The 14,531-nt window shown below is 40.1% G+C and overlaps 1 protein-coding gene across 3 annotated transcripts in view; it reads left to right on the forward strand.

Moving 5' to 3' along the window:
- LOC120442720 (early nodulin-75-like) overlaps positions 1–14,531 on the forward strand; it is a 144,234-nt gene that overhangs the window by 37,638 nt on the left and 92,065 nt on the right. For 2 of the 3 annotated variants that reach the window (XR_005614897.1, XR_005614896.1), the window contains exon 2: positions 621–836. The exons of the other annotated variant lie outside the window; for it this stretch is intronic. The gene's annotated coding sequence lies outside the window, so the exon portion shown is untranslated. The remainder of the gene's footprint in view (positions 1–620; positions 837–14,531) is intronic. 3 annotated transcript variants of the gene reach the window in all.

Raw genomic sequence — 14,531 nt, forward strand, 5'->3', positions numbered from 1 at the left:
CATACGTACTCAGTGCCAACTTACGCTCACGGTGTGTGTATATATATAGTTAGAGATGGAAGGAGAAAAGGAAAGGGGGAGGGATGGAGAGACAGAAACAGAGAGAGTAAGAGAGTGAGAGGGAGGTACAAGTCAGTATTTCATGGATGGCTGTGTTGCTATGGGAACAAGATGTGGGCTCCCTATTCCCAAAAAAGTGTCCTCCTTCCTTCCTCCCTTCCTTCCTTCTTTCCCTCTCTCCGTATCTGATCACTTCATTTCTCTCTCTTCTTCTTCTTCACAGCATCCACTGCATCTACACCTCTCTCCTCTTCCCTTTCCCCCGACCACATCCCATCACATGCCTCCTCTTTCTCTAAATTTCTCATCCTCTCTCCTCTGTCATCCATCCTTTCTCCGCCCACTCATTCACCCCCACCGCCCCCCCACCACACACACACACACACACACACACTCCATTCTCTCCTCTCTTTTACTATTGCCCATTTTTCTTCTTTGTCTCTCTGTCCTCCGCTCTCTGTCTCTCTCTTTCCATCTCTCTTTCCCCCTGTCTCTCTGATCCCCCTGTCTCTTTAACACTCACTTATATTCTATTCTTTTCTCGGTTGTCATGGCAATAGGCTGGGGGCGTGAGGGAGCGAGTGCGAGCAAGCGAGCGGGAGTGGGTGTTTCGGAAGTGACATCTCTTGGGCAGTAACCTTGTTTCCTGTGTGGTGGAGTTGGGGGCGGATTCAAGGCGCTAGCAGCGCAGCAACAGTGACGCCGTGTGGACGCTTTGGGTGAGCAATGGGGAACCCGGGACGTGCCGCGCGAGGGCTGGGTGAATGATCTAATAGGTGAGAATACTCTCCCTCCACTTCTCCTACTCTTTCCCTATTTGTCTCTCTCTCTCTCTCAGACACACACACACACACACACACACACACACACACATACACATACACACAAACACACACTTTTATCCGTCCTGCTTCTCATCAGATATCTCTTCAAGGCTGAAGTAGATTGATTGTTGTAGGGATCAAAGCTTCTGGTTAGATTCAGACATCACAGTTCACCTCTATTGGAAGAGCAGTTAAATATACATATTGCACCTGGTCTGCTCTCACATGGTGGGCACAGACACTTCCCACATGTGAGACATTTCCTTTCATCGGATTGACAGCTGGTGAGTGTAAAAGTCCACCTTGTGTTCATTATTGCTACAGTGAACTAAATGAGTATTTTACAATCCCAATCTTTAAGCTGTCTGGTAGTCATTAATAGGGTGTAGATCTCAGAAAAGTGATGCTCAAGGTGGAGAGGTGGGTTCAGTGAAAAGAGTGAACTTTTTTTTCCTAAGTTGTAGCCTATGAATATGCTTTAAAGTTGCCTTAAATAATTGCTCTGCCACCAACTCCTGGAACAAATGACTATCTTTTTTGCTTACCACATTTTTTTGTTTTTGGCTTACTTTCTTCCCCAGCTGGTTGCTAAATTTGTATGTCAGGTGTTTAAACTTAAGAAGTAGGAATGGAACCAAGAAGTGGGCCATCACAGACTGAAATCTGACCACCCACCTGGCCACCTCCCACAAACAATTGTGAAGCCAGTTGGGAGCCTCTGCACATACTCATACAACTAAACTTGCATTGTGCAGCGACTATTTATCTTACAGAACTGTTTTGGGTTTTTTGTTGTTTTTTTTGTTGTTTTTTTTCTGTACACATGTTAACAGTGTCACTACCATCCCTTTAAATTGTGATAACTGTATCGGCTTCTGTGCTACCCCTACTGTAAGTAAAGGTCTGGATCCACCACTTCTAATTAGAGAGTTCATTGTTAGTTTATGAGAACATTTTTACTAGAAGCAGCTGCTCTCTAATTCAGGAAACAAGAGAAACGGGAGCCGTATGTGCAGGTTGTAAAACCACAAGCAACTAAAAGTGGACAGATCTTGTTCACTCAATCAGTATAAGCTCCAACATTGACCTTTTTAAGTGGATTTTGACTGTGTTATAAGCCACATTAAATATGCTTTCCTTGCCAATATCGTTAAAGACATTCTGCTGTTGTCTGTCATGGTGTGCTATCAGCCTGATAGAAATAGTCACAGTCGTGTGTGTAAAGTTTGCAAGGTTTTACTAGTGAGTTTTTGGTGCACATGTTGTACAAATGTTGTCAATTTGGGGTTATTGCAATAAGAATGAGAAGAGACAAAGTTCAAGGTGTATCTGTACTGAAAAACTGCAAAGCCTGCAGAGTTGACTGAGGAACTGCTCTCAAGTTAGCCATAATTATGCAATTTACTGTTGTTAGGGGAAAAAAAGAGATTACTATTAGCCATTTTATGATAAAACATTTATTATTCTTTGCCTCATAATTAACAAATGCATGGACACTGCGTGATAAATATACATAGTTTAGGAATTCGTGGAGTGAACAGGATAAAGGCTGAGTCAAGATATACTTAATCAAGTTTACCATAAGTCATGTCTATTAAACAACAGGCACATTTTGATTTGAAGAATAAGAAGAATTACTACCAGCTATATCATTGATACAGTCATACATACTGTATGGTAAGACTGACTATTAAGTGAGTGTAACTCAGAGTCTCCTTTTTTCTTACATCCTGCTGTGCACTTGAAAAAGATGTGAAGAAGTATCCTCTGCTATTTCAAAATGGAAAACAGCAGTGCCGTTCTGTTTCAACATTCAGTCATCAGTTAAAAGGCAACTTATGGATGGAATAAGCAATCTTCTGCTGCTTGGGACAGTCTGTACAATACCAAAGTCCTTCCAGAAGTAGATCTCACCACTCTTGGCATCACCTCAAGGCAGTTACTGAGGTGCTAAGAAGACCAAGCCATCAGGGAGAGATTCATATCTGTAGTTTCAGTGGTCACAATGACATAAAGAATATGCTTGGACAGCAGTCTAATCTGTTATTTAAAAATCAAGGGTTCAATAGCTTTATTGATGGCTCAATCTAAAGTGTCAACATGACAAACTCTTGAACAAACCTTGGGTTAAAGTTATAGTTAACCAAGAAAAACAAGTATTACTTATCTTAAAAAAAGATGTGTGCCACGATGCAACTGAAACTGTGAACCTCTACTGTGTGTGCATGCATCAGCACAACTACAAAAGCCAGCGATTTGCTGGTTCAGCTGTTATAAAAAGGTGATGTCTTCGGTGGTATTCGAAGGTATGTGTGAAACAATCACCACCTTTGGTGACACAAAACTCTACCGCAGATTTCATTTCAGGATTGCCAGGAATCCGTTTCTGACATAGTCCCAAATTACTTTTCAAAAAGAAGGAAAAGGAAAAAAGATGATTCTTTTGAAAGGTGGGAGAATCCTAATAAACAACACTGACTATAACATAAAACAAAATATTGCAACACTTCTGAATTGACTGTGTAGGTAGATGTATAAAATGCAAGTCCCACCACAAGTGTGTTCTAATGTGTTATTTTTATTTCTCAAGTTCCAAACAGGCTAAGACAATGGGAACATTATGAATATTTAATTAAAAAAACAAACTGTAGAAACTGGTGTTTCAGCATCAAATAGATCCTGCATAGTTCATTTTATCCATCCTTCGAGTCAGGGTTGTAGGGGGCTGGAGCCCATCCCAGCTGTCATAGGATGAGTCTAACACAGGGCTAACACAAAGAGACATGAAACCATTCGCACCCACATTCACACCTACAGCCAATTTAGAATCACCAGTTAACCAAACATGCATGCCTTTGGAGTGTGGGAGGAAGCTGGAGCACATGGAGAAAACCTACGTAGGCAGAAAGGGAACATGCAAACTCCACACAGAACCTGTGGATTCAAATCCCAGAACCACTTGCTGTGAGGCAGTAGTGCAAACTGTTGGGCTGTGTTCTGGTCCAGTGTATACTAAAAATCACTATTAAGACAATATAGCCTTAAAACATTAAGTAATAACACTTTATAGCAGATAGAGATATAAACTTATCTTCTATTCTCCAGTGAGTGAGGGTAGCCTGTGATTGGTGAATATAGTCACATTTTCTCAATAGAGAACACTAATTAAAGTGTAATCCTACATAAATCTCTGAATCAGAGATTGTTGTAATGATGCAAAATGACAGCAATAGTACCATTGCTGTCATTTTCATAACTGAGAAATTGGTCACTGGTTGATTGCTTGTAACACCGTACACAGTACCTCATCTCTGAGCTATTTGCAGAGTGGTTGTGTGATGAGATTGTAAGTGCTTTAAATTGCTCAAGCGGGATATGGAGTTTGAAAGCTAGAGGTCTCACCACCCTGTCAGGTAATCATTGAGTAATTAGTATTGATCAACAAACCTATCAACCACCCACAGATATATTTAGAGGGAAAATTATACTGATTAACTTTTAATGAAGCAAAAAGTTGATCTCCCAACGTAGATTATTTTTTATTTATCGTGCTGCATCCTCATGCCAATTCACTATCATGGCCAAAACTAACGTAAGTCTAATGAGCTGGAGTTTCTTCTTTGCAGTGTACAGAAGAAGTTCAGGGCACGACCAATGTGCTTGTTCAGCGAGAAGCTTCGTACTTCTGGGCCTCTGCGACCCCGCTGCTGACACTTGACAGCTCCTTTGACTCAGCGCTGACAGCAGCCTACTCTGCTGCACATATGCACCACTCTGACTCTGACGAGCATCCATGCATTCATTCTTGAAACAAGCACATCTGTATTCACTTGGTCTATCTCGTCGGGATCCGCTCAAATGCAGTAATACGTGATACTGGTGCAGCTGAGGTCACAGTAATGGCATGTGCACTATGTGGTACCGTCTTGCCTGGAAAGTAAGATGCTTTGGTTCACCATGCTTGCAGGAGTACATTATTTGCCCCGGGCGGCCCAGAGATATTGCAAGCTTTATTTTTAGCACTGTTTTGGAGCTCAGCGATGTGTATAAATCAACATTAGGTCTGTTGGGTTCCAGTAATGACAACGTTGACTAAGGCTGACCAGTCATCCGATTGGTGCATGGCACTCTTCTTTGTAAACTGCTAAGGAAGGCAGAAAAAGGAAAATAGCCCTCAGAGAGGGAACAAAGGCAGCGCAGAGAGCAGACCGCAGAGAGTGAATGAAAGACAGAGTGAGGTAGAGAGATGAGTGGAGAAAAGAGGCATCTCAGCATTTTCGCTTGTGCCAAATCGTTACTGTATATTCATGCAACCTAGAGCCGTGCCTCTGCACCCTGTACGTACAAACGGACAGCCAGAAGAATGGGTGTGCTCATTGAAATTCTGTCCACTGTGCTTCACAGGCCCTTAATAGACAGCCTCGGGGGTGGAGAGGTAGGCCTACAGTAGAGTAGCGCATATTGGGCTCTGGATGACTCACGCTGCTATACCCCAGTGAATATCTCAGCATCATGACTTTGCTCTGCACGGTTGCAAAGTTTGGATTGAAGGGGTTGGGTACTTTTTGTAGGCAGGTATAGAGCATGTGCTGTATTTCTCTGAAGCTTTGTGCTAATGAACAGTGATTCGTATTGCTCTTACTCAACATCTGTCATGTTTCTCTTTAAAGGTTTGGCTCTAAGTTGACACAAACATCTGCAGTGGCAGAAGAGCGGAGTAACGGTGATATATGATTTCTCTTTTAATAATAAAATATATGGGAGGAACTAACATGCTGAAACTTATAAACATTTGTTTGCTGCAAGCTATAACACTTTTAAAAATTCCATTTGCAAGAAAAATACTGTTCCTGTTGCCTTTGAAGATAAAATGTGCAAACAACCCAGTCCAACTTTCAGTACAAAACCTTGAACCTGAACATGTCAGCTTTTTGCACTGTTCATGCAAAAAAACTTCATATGTATCGCATGTTTTGACTTTAGTTTAACGATCAGATAAAATTCTGCCGTTTTGGTTCTGTTGGACGTTTGCAGCGAAGGAAGAAAGATTCTAAGATCAACTGTGAGCAGCAAATTGGACATAAATGCCAGTTGTGGAAAATATTACGACAAATTAATACTCATAAGTACAGACTGATATTTAATGTAAATCTTTTTTTTTAATTTGTCAGAAGGTTTAATAAATACTCCAGTTTCATAAAAGTAAATTTTTCTGGCAATAATTTCATGGTTCAGGCTTTAGAGATAAAGAAGTCACTAAATTATTTGGGGGTAACAGACCCCGAATAATTATCTTAAAAACAGATTAGGATTAGAATTTGTTGCTGACGTGTTTAGGCTGTAATGGTCGTATTTATTTATTTATTTATTTTTGTTAATTTTCTTTTCTTGTGGAAAAACATTCACATATTAATTCAATCAGAGCTCTACAACTGAAGCACTGGTGAAATGAAAAGCTGTGGGCTTCATGAATAAGAGAACTTAAAATGAAGTCTCTAATGTGAGATTTTTTTTTATTTTTTTTTATTTTCACCAACTTAATTAAAACTGTAAATTCAGAGGTGTCATGATGGTGTGGTAGTTAGCACTGACACATCACACCAAGAGGATCCTGAGTTTGGATTCACTGGCCATCTGGGGCCCTTCTGCATGGAGTTTGCATGTTCTCTGCGTGCCTGCTCGGGTTTTTACTGGGTGCACAGGCTTTCTTCCAAATAATTATTGGGTTAATAAACTGGCCATAGGTGTTGTTAGGGTTCAATGTTGAGAGAAGAATCCATAAAAACCACAGATCCAGGCGTGTGCAATTTAGACGGCATTTTAATGAACACATGTGTGAGTTCAACAACCCAATCAGTGTTGAACTGAACTTACAATCATGAGACAAGGTTTTATATGGGTACAATAACAAAGCCCCCCTCTTTTACAAAAATAGACAATAGTACAGCTTACGTCAATCCAAACCACAAAATGTTCCCTGACCTTTAACATTGCTCTAAAAAACATTGTCTTCGGGTCGGTGCTTCCCCTCTTCGCTGTCGCTCGTCTGGTGCACTTCCTCTAAGTACGTCGGCACACTTCTGCATTTCTGTGTGTATGTGTCTGCAGTGTATGCTACGTACGTGTCATGACCTCTCACTATTTGTCTGTGTGTACGTGCAGAGTTTGCATCTGCTTTCTGAACCTTAGTTGACCTCAACTTAAGCAACCAACCAGGCTAAGGCCATCCTGTGTGTAATGATCTTGACTTATATGTGAAATATATAAACAACTGTTTCAATCTACCACAACTGCTTAAGGCTTAATCCGCAATAAATGCATACTAAACACCCTTGCACTTAAACTTCTGGCTTCAGTTTCACTTCTGCAAAACATGCTCTGCAGACGCGTTTTGTTTCCTGTCTCATTTTGGCACAGAGAGTATTGTCCTGTCTCTGCCCTCTACACAGAGATCATAAAAGCATTAATAACATTTAAATTATAGATTCAACAGAACCATTTAAAATGGTTCTTCTTTGGACCTGTAATAAAGGCTATAACCATATATTTGAACATCTGAATGCATCTAACTGCAACCTCACTATTAATACTGAAATGTTAATGATGATTATAAAAATAGCAGCAACTAATAGCAGGACAATATTTCTATTCCTGACACTCCCACTCTTGACCTCTTGACCACAAGAGGTCACCATACTGTGTGTTAGGTCACTGCTTGGCCCATTCAGCTGCTCCCCTGTCCATCCCAGACATCATGGACATTTAGGATCACTGTTCTTAGCTCTGACCCTCTCTTGGCATCCTGTGACTTAACAAATCAGACAACCTCATGTCATCTAGGTGGTCTTAGTTATAAAATGCCCGCTCCCACTTGAGAACACTCATGCTTGAGGTTAATCACACCAAAGTATCAGCGAGCCTAAAGTTGATCAGGGCATGAGAGAATAAGAGTGCGAGCAGAGCTCAATCAGCACTCCTCCCTCACCCCAGAACCCACTCATACCCGGTGAAAGACCCTTACACTTGTGAATCTCTAGTGGTCTGTCCCTTTTCTGGGTCCCACTCTAGTGGAAATCTGGCCACCTGCAAAGGAAACAGAACCCTTCCTCCCTAGTACGGCTTCCCTGCCTTATGTCCCTCAATTGTCTTCTTTATTCAAACCTAATGTTACTCAAAACATGAACCTAATTTTGTATTTGGTTTTGACTTTTATTCCTATATAATCTTAAACATCACTCATCTCAATCTACAGCTTTCTAACAGTCTTACAGCACTGCTGTCATACGTTTCCTGTTTTTCCTTATCTGATCATCAACATCCTGTGCACAAAACTGTCCCTGCTGCTGCAAGTGCCTCTCATCTAAAGTCACCTCTCACCAGCAAAATCATCATAAAATCATTATAACGGCTTATTCTACTAAAAGGATCAAAGAAAAACAACCACTTTAATCACTAAGTGTAAGCACCTAGTTAATTGCTTCTAGATAAACTTCATCATAGCTAAAAACTGAACTCTAACAGTATTTTGAACTCCCATTTTCTGGGTAATAACCTGTTTGAATATATCATTTTATTTCATTTTGCTGCTTTTAATGTAATGCCTCCTCTAACTTAAACTTTATCAGACTTAACCAACATATATAAGCTTTCTCCCTTTGCTTCTGTTTTCTGTATTTCTGTATTCTGTAACTGCTTTTTATATAAGAGGACTAAGTTAGAGCTGCATCTGTTATCTCAATATTTTATATGTCACTCAGTTTAGTTACAAGCAAAACTCCTATTCAGTTCCTCTTTCTGTCATTTGTTATTGGGCCAACTCAAATTCAGTTAAAAGCTAAAGGAATTTCAGGCCCTAGGCCTCAAATCAATACTGTCCTGTGTGTTGATGAACTCTGTATGTCTGTAAGCGTGTGCAATCCTTCAAAACTCAGGTCATTCTCACAGTAGATTGGCTAATCATAACGTTAACCAAAAGTTTATGACCCTCAAGAGACGACTCTCTGAGCCACAACTCCGTTAAAGGCCCCAAAATGCAATGTGTATGAAAAATCATTTCTACATATATAATCTCCAATATTATTCATTTGAGTCAGCGAGACTTTTAACATCCTCATAAAAAGCTCTCCACTACCCTAAAAATAACAACATTCTAACATTATGTCACTGTTACCACTTATCCTAAAAATCAAAAAGAAAAATCCCACATTTTCTACTCATAAAATGTTCACTATTTCCCCAAAGCATATCCTTTATTCCCACAATTCCCCTTTAATTTGGTGTACAACTTCTTTTTAACCCCAGCAATTTATCTTCTAAACAGAATTCAGTTCATTTTACTCCTTTCTTTAGAATTAACAATCTCCGCCTCAGTTTTACCATCTCTAAATTATCAAACAACCCCAATCGTTATAAAATCCTAGTAAAACCCCTTTCACATTAAACAAATTAAATCTTAAACCCCTCTCTTTTTTGACACATCTCATGTGGCAAAAAACTCAACATGCTCCACCCAAGCTTAACAAATTAAAAGGAAAAAAGGTTAGTCATTTCATTGCCCAGAACCGCTCAGCAATTCTCCTCTCCGGTGTTTTGCTTCAGCCCTGAAAACCTGTGTTTAAGGAACAAAATCAATTTAATCATCATGTCAAATCTCCTCCAACTCGTTGCTCCATGCAAGGTCTGGATCCTTGGAATTTCCTGAAAACAAAACCTGTAGTTTACATTTCATACTCAACTCTCCCCTTATGATCCCGTCTATGTCATAACAAAAAATAAACTTGAACAGAACAGTTATTAATCATGTGTTACCTCAGTTAATGGTAACTTGAGTTACATCAATGTTTCCCTTTTAGCATTTTATAATGTATTAATATGGTCTAACCCAAATCAACAAAGCAGAAATTCACTCAAAGGAACATCAGCATCCCCAGATTTAAGTCTTCCACTTCTCCTGTTTGTCAACCTTTTATTTATTTCCCCTTGGTCCAACCACTCACATTCACTCCCATGCATTCACACATGATATTTTTGCTGATCTGCAGCCTTCCGCAAGACGTCATCAGATGCTCCACATCAGCAAAATCAGTTCAATCATTTGTTTTATTTCGTTTTCCTTTTTAGGAAAATAGTTCTCTATACTTTTGACTGGATTGAATCGATCAATCCATTTTTAGACAGAGACTCGCCGCCCGATCAGTCTCTGATTGTAATCAATTATAATCCGTACTGCCCACCTGATTTTCGTACTTGGTAACTTTGTCAGCGCCGTCCGTTCACTCTCTTCCAGGCCTGCTTAGAACAAAAATGAAAAAGAGAGCTGATTATTAGCTCATCAAAGTACCAAACAAAATCACCTGACAGGTTTTTTTCCTGAGTGCACTTACTACTACAAAAATTTTTGGGGCCCCTCTCAGACCTATCCCTGCCTTAATGAAACACCCTCTCTGGAAATAAAACAACAGCCTCAAAAATCTGAAACAATCTTAAATTTCACCCGTTCAACACACGAAAACCTCGTCAAAAGATCAAAGACCGTTTTCATTCAGCACAAGATAAAACCAATTTCAACCACATATCATCCTTAAATTATAAATTTCCTGTCCAAATCTGCCCCTCTGAACAGACCTGACCACCGTAATCAAATATCCTGATACTTTACCATTATATATTTCTCCCAATACTCTTCAACAGCCACTGCTCTCTCTTGAACTGAACCGAAAGCCTCCGCCACACACGCACACAGGAAGTGTCTTTGTCACTCACTCACTCCAGCTAATTTGCATAAACCCACAGCTCAACAGCCAACTTAACAAGAGGAATACATGTTTTAAACCTTATCACATCATTGAATTATTTTCATTTTTCTTTCTATACTAATCACTTACTTTGATAAATCAGTGCAAGAGCACTCCTGAGTCACTCTTATAGACACTTTTCTTTTTGTTTTTTCCATCTATTTTAAATCTTTCCATCAATTGTATTAACCATTCACACCATTTTAACCCTCATGAAATTAGCAGGCTGATTTAATTACGTATGTTTGTGTTCTTAGCCAGGTTTTAAGTCATTATCTGTTCATTAATCTTCATGAGCTTGTCTCTGTAAGGTTAGTGCATTTTCTGTTTGTATGTGTGATTCTTATAAATGTTTCTTTATGATCTTTGTGATCTTGTAAATGTTTCTTTTCCAGTGTTCCAAACTCCTTTTGACAGGGTGTGTTTTCTCTCTTTGGCTCATCACTGGTCATTGTGAATGACATTTCCCCTTCGTCTGTGCCCAGTGGCCTTACCTGTTAAATCCGTCTCCTCCAGTGACTCCAAGGTCACTCCGGGACTTAGGTTCGAGCAATCGTGACTGCGCCTTGCCTTAGGTTGTCCCAGGGTTTCGAGGTGGGATCTTACCCGTCATGGGCTGTCCAGCCTTCCATGCCCGCCTACTACAGGAGCCAACTGGGCAAGAGTGTTATCAGGCCTAGGGGACACACTGGTTCTGGAAATTAAAGGAGTGTAAACTGCTTTCTTTATTAAACTTTCAACAATAATTTCACATGTAACAGTTTGTGTACGTGCATTTTCAATTCATTAATGTAATTGTTAGTTCCTGTATTTATTTCTCTCAGTCTGTCTCTTTTCTAAAACCTGTAATTAATATAATTTTATTACTTTATTACTTTTCTTAAAACATGCATTCGCTTCATCTTCTTAGAGTTTAACTCATCTGTCTATTTCTCTGGGTGCTCCCCTGACATCATCAGTCACACACACACCTTCCTCCTCACACACACTTTTAAATAGAGCTCTTCCAAACATCAGGACAACTAACACTTCTCCACGGACAGGACCATTCTTTAGGTCAGTTTTATAGCATCAGTCACCCAATAATCTCTTAACTGGGCTTCCCAAGTACATATACTTATGTATTTTCAATCGGAAAAATACACTCACCCTGTCATAACATCTCTCATGGATTTCTTGAATTAAAAGCACTTTCAAACTTTAAAACATCCTACTTTTCCTCACACAAGAAATATATTTCATACCCCTTTCTTTCATACACACTTTTAAAGGTTCTAACCTCTTTAGTCATTCAGTAATCGTCTCACACACACTGCCTTTTCTCTCTCAAACTGCCATTTTCCACTCACTCAGACAAATCATGCAGAGTCACTCAAATCAAATACTGACAGCATTCACACAGTTAAAATCACACAAAATACGCTTTCATACGAGTATTTTGGACATGCCTTCCATGATCAGAAAGAGCAAGTCAAAAGAAAAGAAAAAGAAAACTGAAACCTCTCATCATCCTCGCAGCTTCTCCCACACACACATAACTGAAAAATAAAACACACCAACATTTATGGCTCACGAAATATACATCTATCAAAATTCAGTCATTTACTATGCATCCACACTAATATATTCACACTGTATTTACACTCTCATAATAAGCTCTTATATACAGGCATTTAGCAAAAAGCTCTCAGTCCTCTCAAAATTGAAACCATCCTCTCTGCGCGTCACTGCTGCTCATTTGCATTTACACACACAATCAGTGCACTTCCGGCTGTGCATGACTGACACAGAGACTGATCCTACTCATAGATCTCATATTTTATATTACAGACGTCTTAAATTACAACTGCACAGATTTTTTAGGCCTTGTCGCTCCTACAAATTTCGAAAATTTACCATAACCGACTCGAACGGGCAAACCTCAGGTTTTTGCAATCAATTCACCAGACCAGACTCGAACTGCTCTGTCCAGATTTCTAGCCCTAACTTAATTTACGGTAGCCAAAAAGCGCAAGAATAGGGGACTTGAACCCCTAGCTTATCTCAGGATGCCCTGTACCCCACGGTCAAGCCAAACCGAGCTAACCCTACTCGCCGGTAGGTCAACAATGCGGCGTCCGCATCGAGGAGGGATCGCAACGTCCGGGCTATGCGCTTCTTAACAGACGCCGCTGTCGTCCTAGACAAATTTAGAATAATTTGAAACAACAATCTACACCCAACACAGGATTAAGATTGAGGACAACCCTCAACAGTTTTAGAGATTCCCCAGTCCTCTTCGGATGTTGCCCGAAACTATCCCTAGTCATCGCTAGGTGAAGGATAGATTTCTCTATCCAGCAGGGAGCGTCACCTCCGAGAAAGTTCTTAAGGGTTGCATAACCAATGGGACTTGAACCCACACGATAACCAAATTCCCTATCATTCTAAAGTTCACTTCGCAGTCCAACTGCTTTAATTCTCTTTTCATTCCTTTATTCTCATTACTCAGTACTGTCACTTATACTTCATTATCATTACTTCAACCGGTAAACTTCATCAAAATTTCGCCAAAATTAAAAACAGACATTTACCAGTAATTCCAGTGAGTAGACTTTAATTTGACATGCCCAATGTGACACCTTTTGGAAATATATTTCAACAGGCAGTGTCTTACCTTTAAATGCCCCGGGAATGCCTGCTCACTTTCACCACTGATTACCGTCTGCCCGTCCAATTGCCACGGACCCCGGATCTCACCAAAACCCCAACATTCCCTCTCTCTCCGGAACGAGCCCCCAAATGTTAGGGTTCAATGTTGAGAGAAGAATCCATAAAACCACAGATCCAGGCGTGTGCAATTTAGACGGCATTTTAATGAACACATGTGTGAGTTCAACAACCCAATCAGTGTTGAACTGAACTTACAATCATGAGACAAGGTTTTATATGGGTACAATAACAAAGCCCCCTCTTTTACAAAAATAGACAATAGTACAGCTTACGTCAATCCAAACCACAAAATGTTCCCTGACCTTTAACATTGCTCTAAAAACATTGTCTTCGGTCGGTGCTTCCCTCTTCGCTGTCGCTCGTCTGGTGCACTTCCTCTAAGTACGTCGGCACACTTCTGCATTTCTGTGTGTATGTGTCTGCAGTGTATGCTACGTACGTGTCATGACCTCTCACTATTTGTCTGTGTGTACGTGCAGAGTTTGCATCTGCTTTCTGAACCTTAGTTGACCTCAACTTAAGCAACCAACCAGGCTAAGGCCATCCTGTGTGTAATGATCTTGACTTATATGTGAAATATATAAACAACTGTTTCAATCTACCACAACTGCTTAAGGCTTAATCCGCAATAAATGCATACTAAACACCCTTGCACTTAAACTTCTGGCTTCAGTTTCACTTCTGCAAAACATGCTCTGCAGACGCGTTTTGTTTCCTGTCTCATTTTGGCACAGAGAGTATTGTCCTGTCTCTGCCCTCTACACAGAGATCATAAAAGCATTAATAACATTTAAATTATAGATTCAACAGAACCATTTAAAATGGTTCTTCTTTGGACCTGTAATAAAGGCTATAACCATATATTTGAACATCTGAATGCATCTAACTGCAACCTCACTATTAATACTGAAATGTTAATGATGATTATAAAAATAGCAGCAACTAATAGCAGGACAATATTTCTATTCCTGACAGTGTCAAAGTGAATGGTTTCATGTCTCTCTGTGTTAGCCCTGTGAAGGACTTGTGACCTGTGCAGGATGTCAGCCTCTCACCCTATCACAACTGGGATGGGCTCCAGCACCTACAACTGTCAATTGGATGGATACAAAATGGATGGATGGACACAGAGAGAGTAAAT

This window comes from Oreochromis aureus, linkage group 11 (assembly GCF_013358895.1).
Source record: "Oreochromis aureus strain Israel breed Guangdong linkage group 11, ZZ_aureus, whole genome shotgun sequence".
Lineage (NCBI taxonomy): Eukaryota > Metazoa > Chordata > Actinopteri > Cichliformes > Cichlidae > Oreochromis > Oreochromis aureus.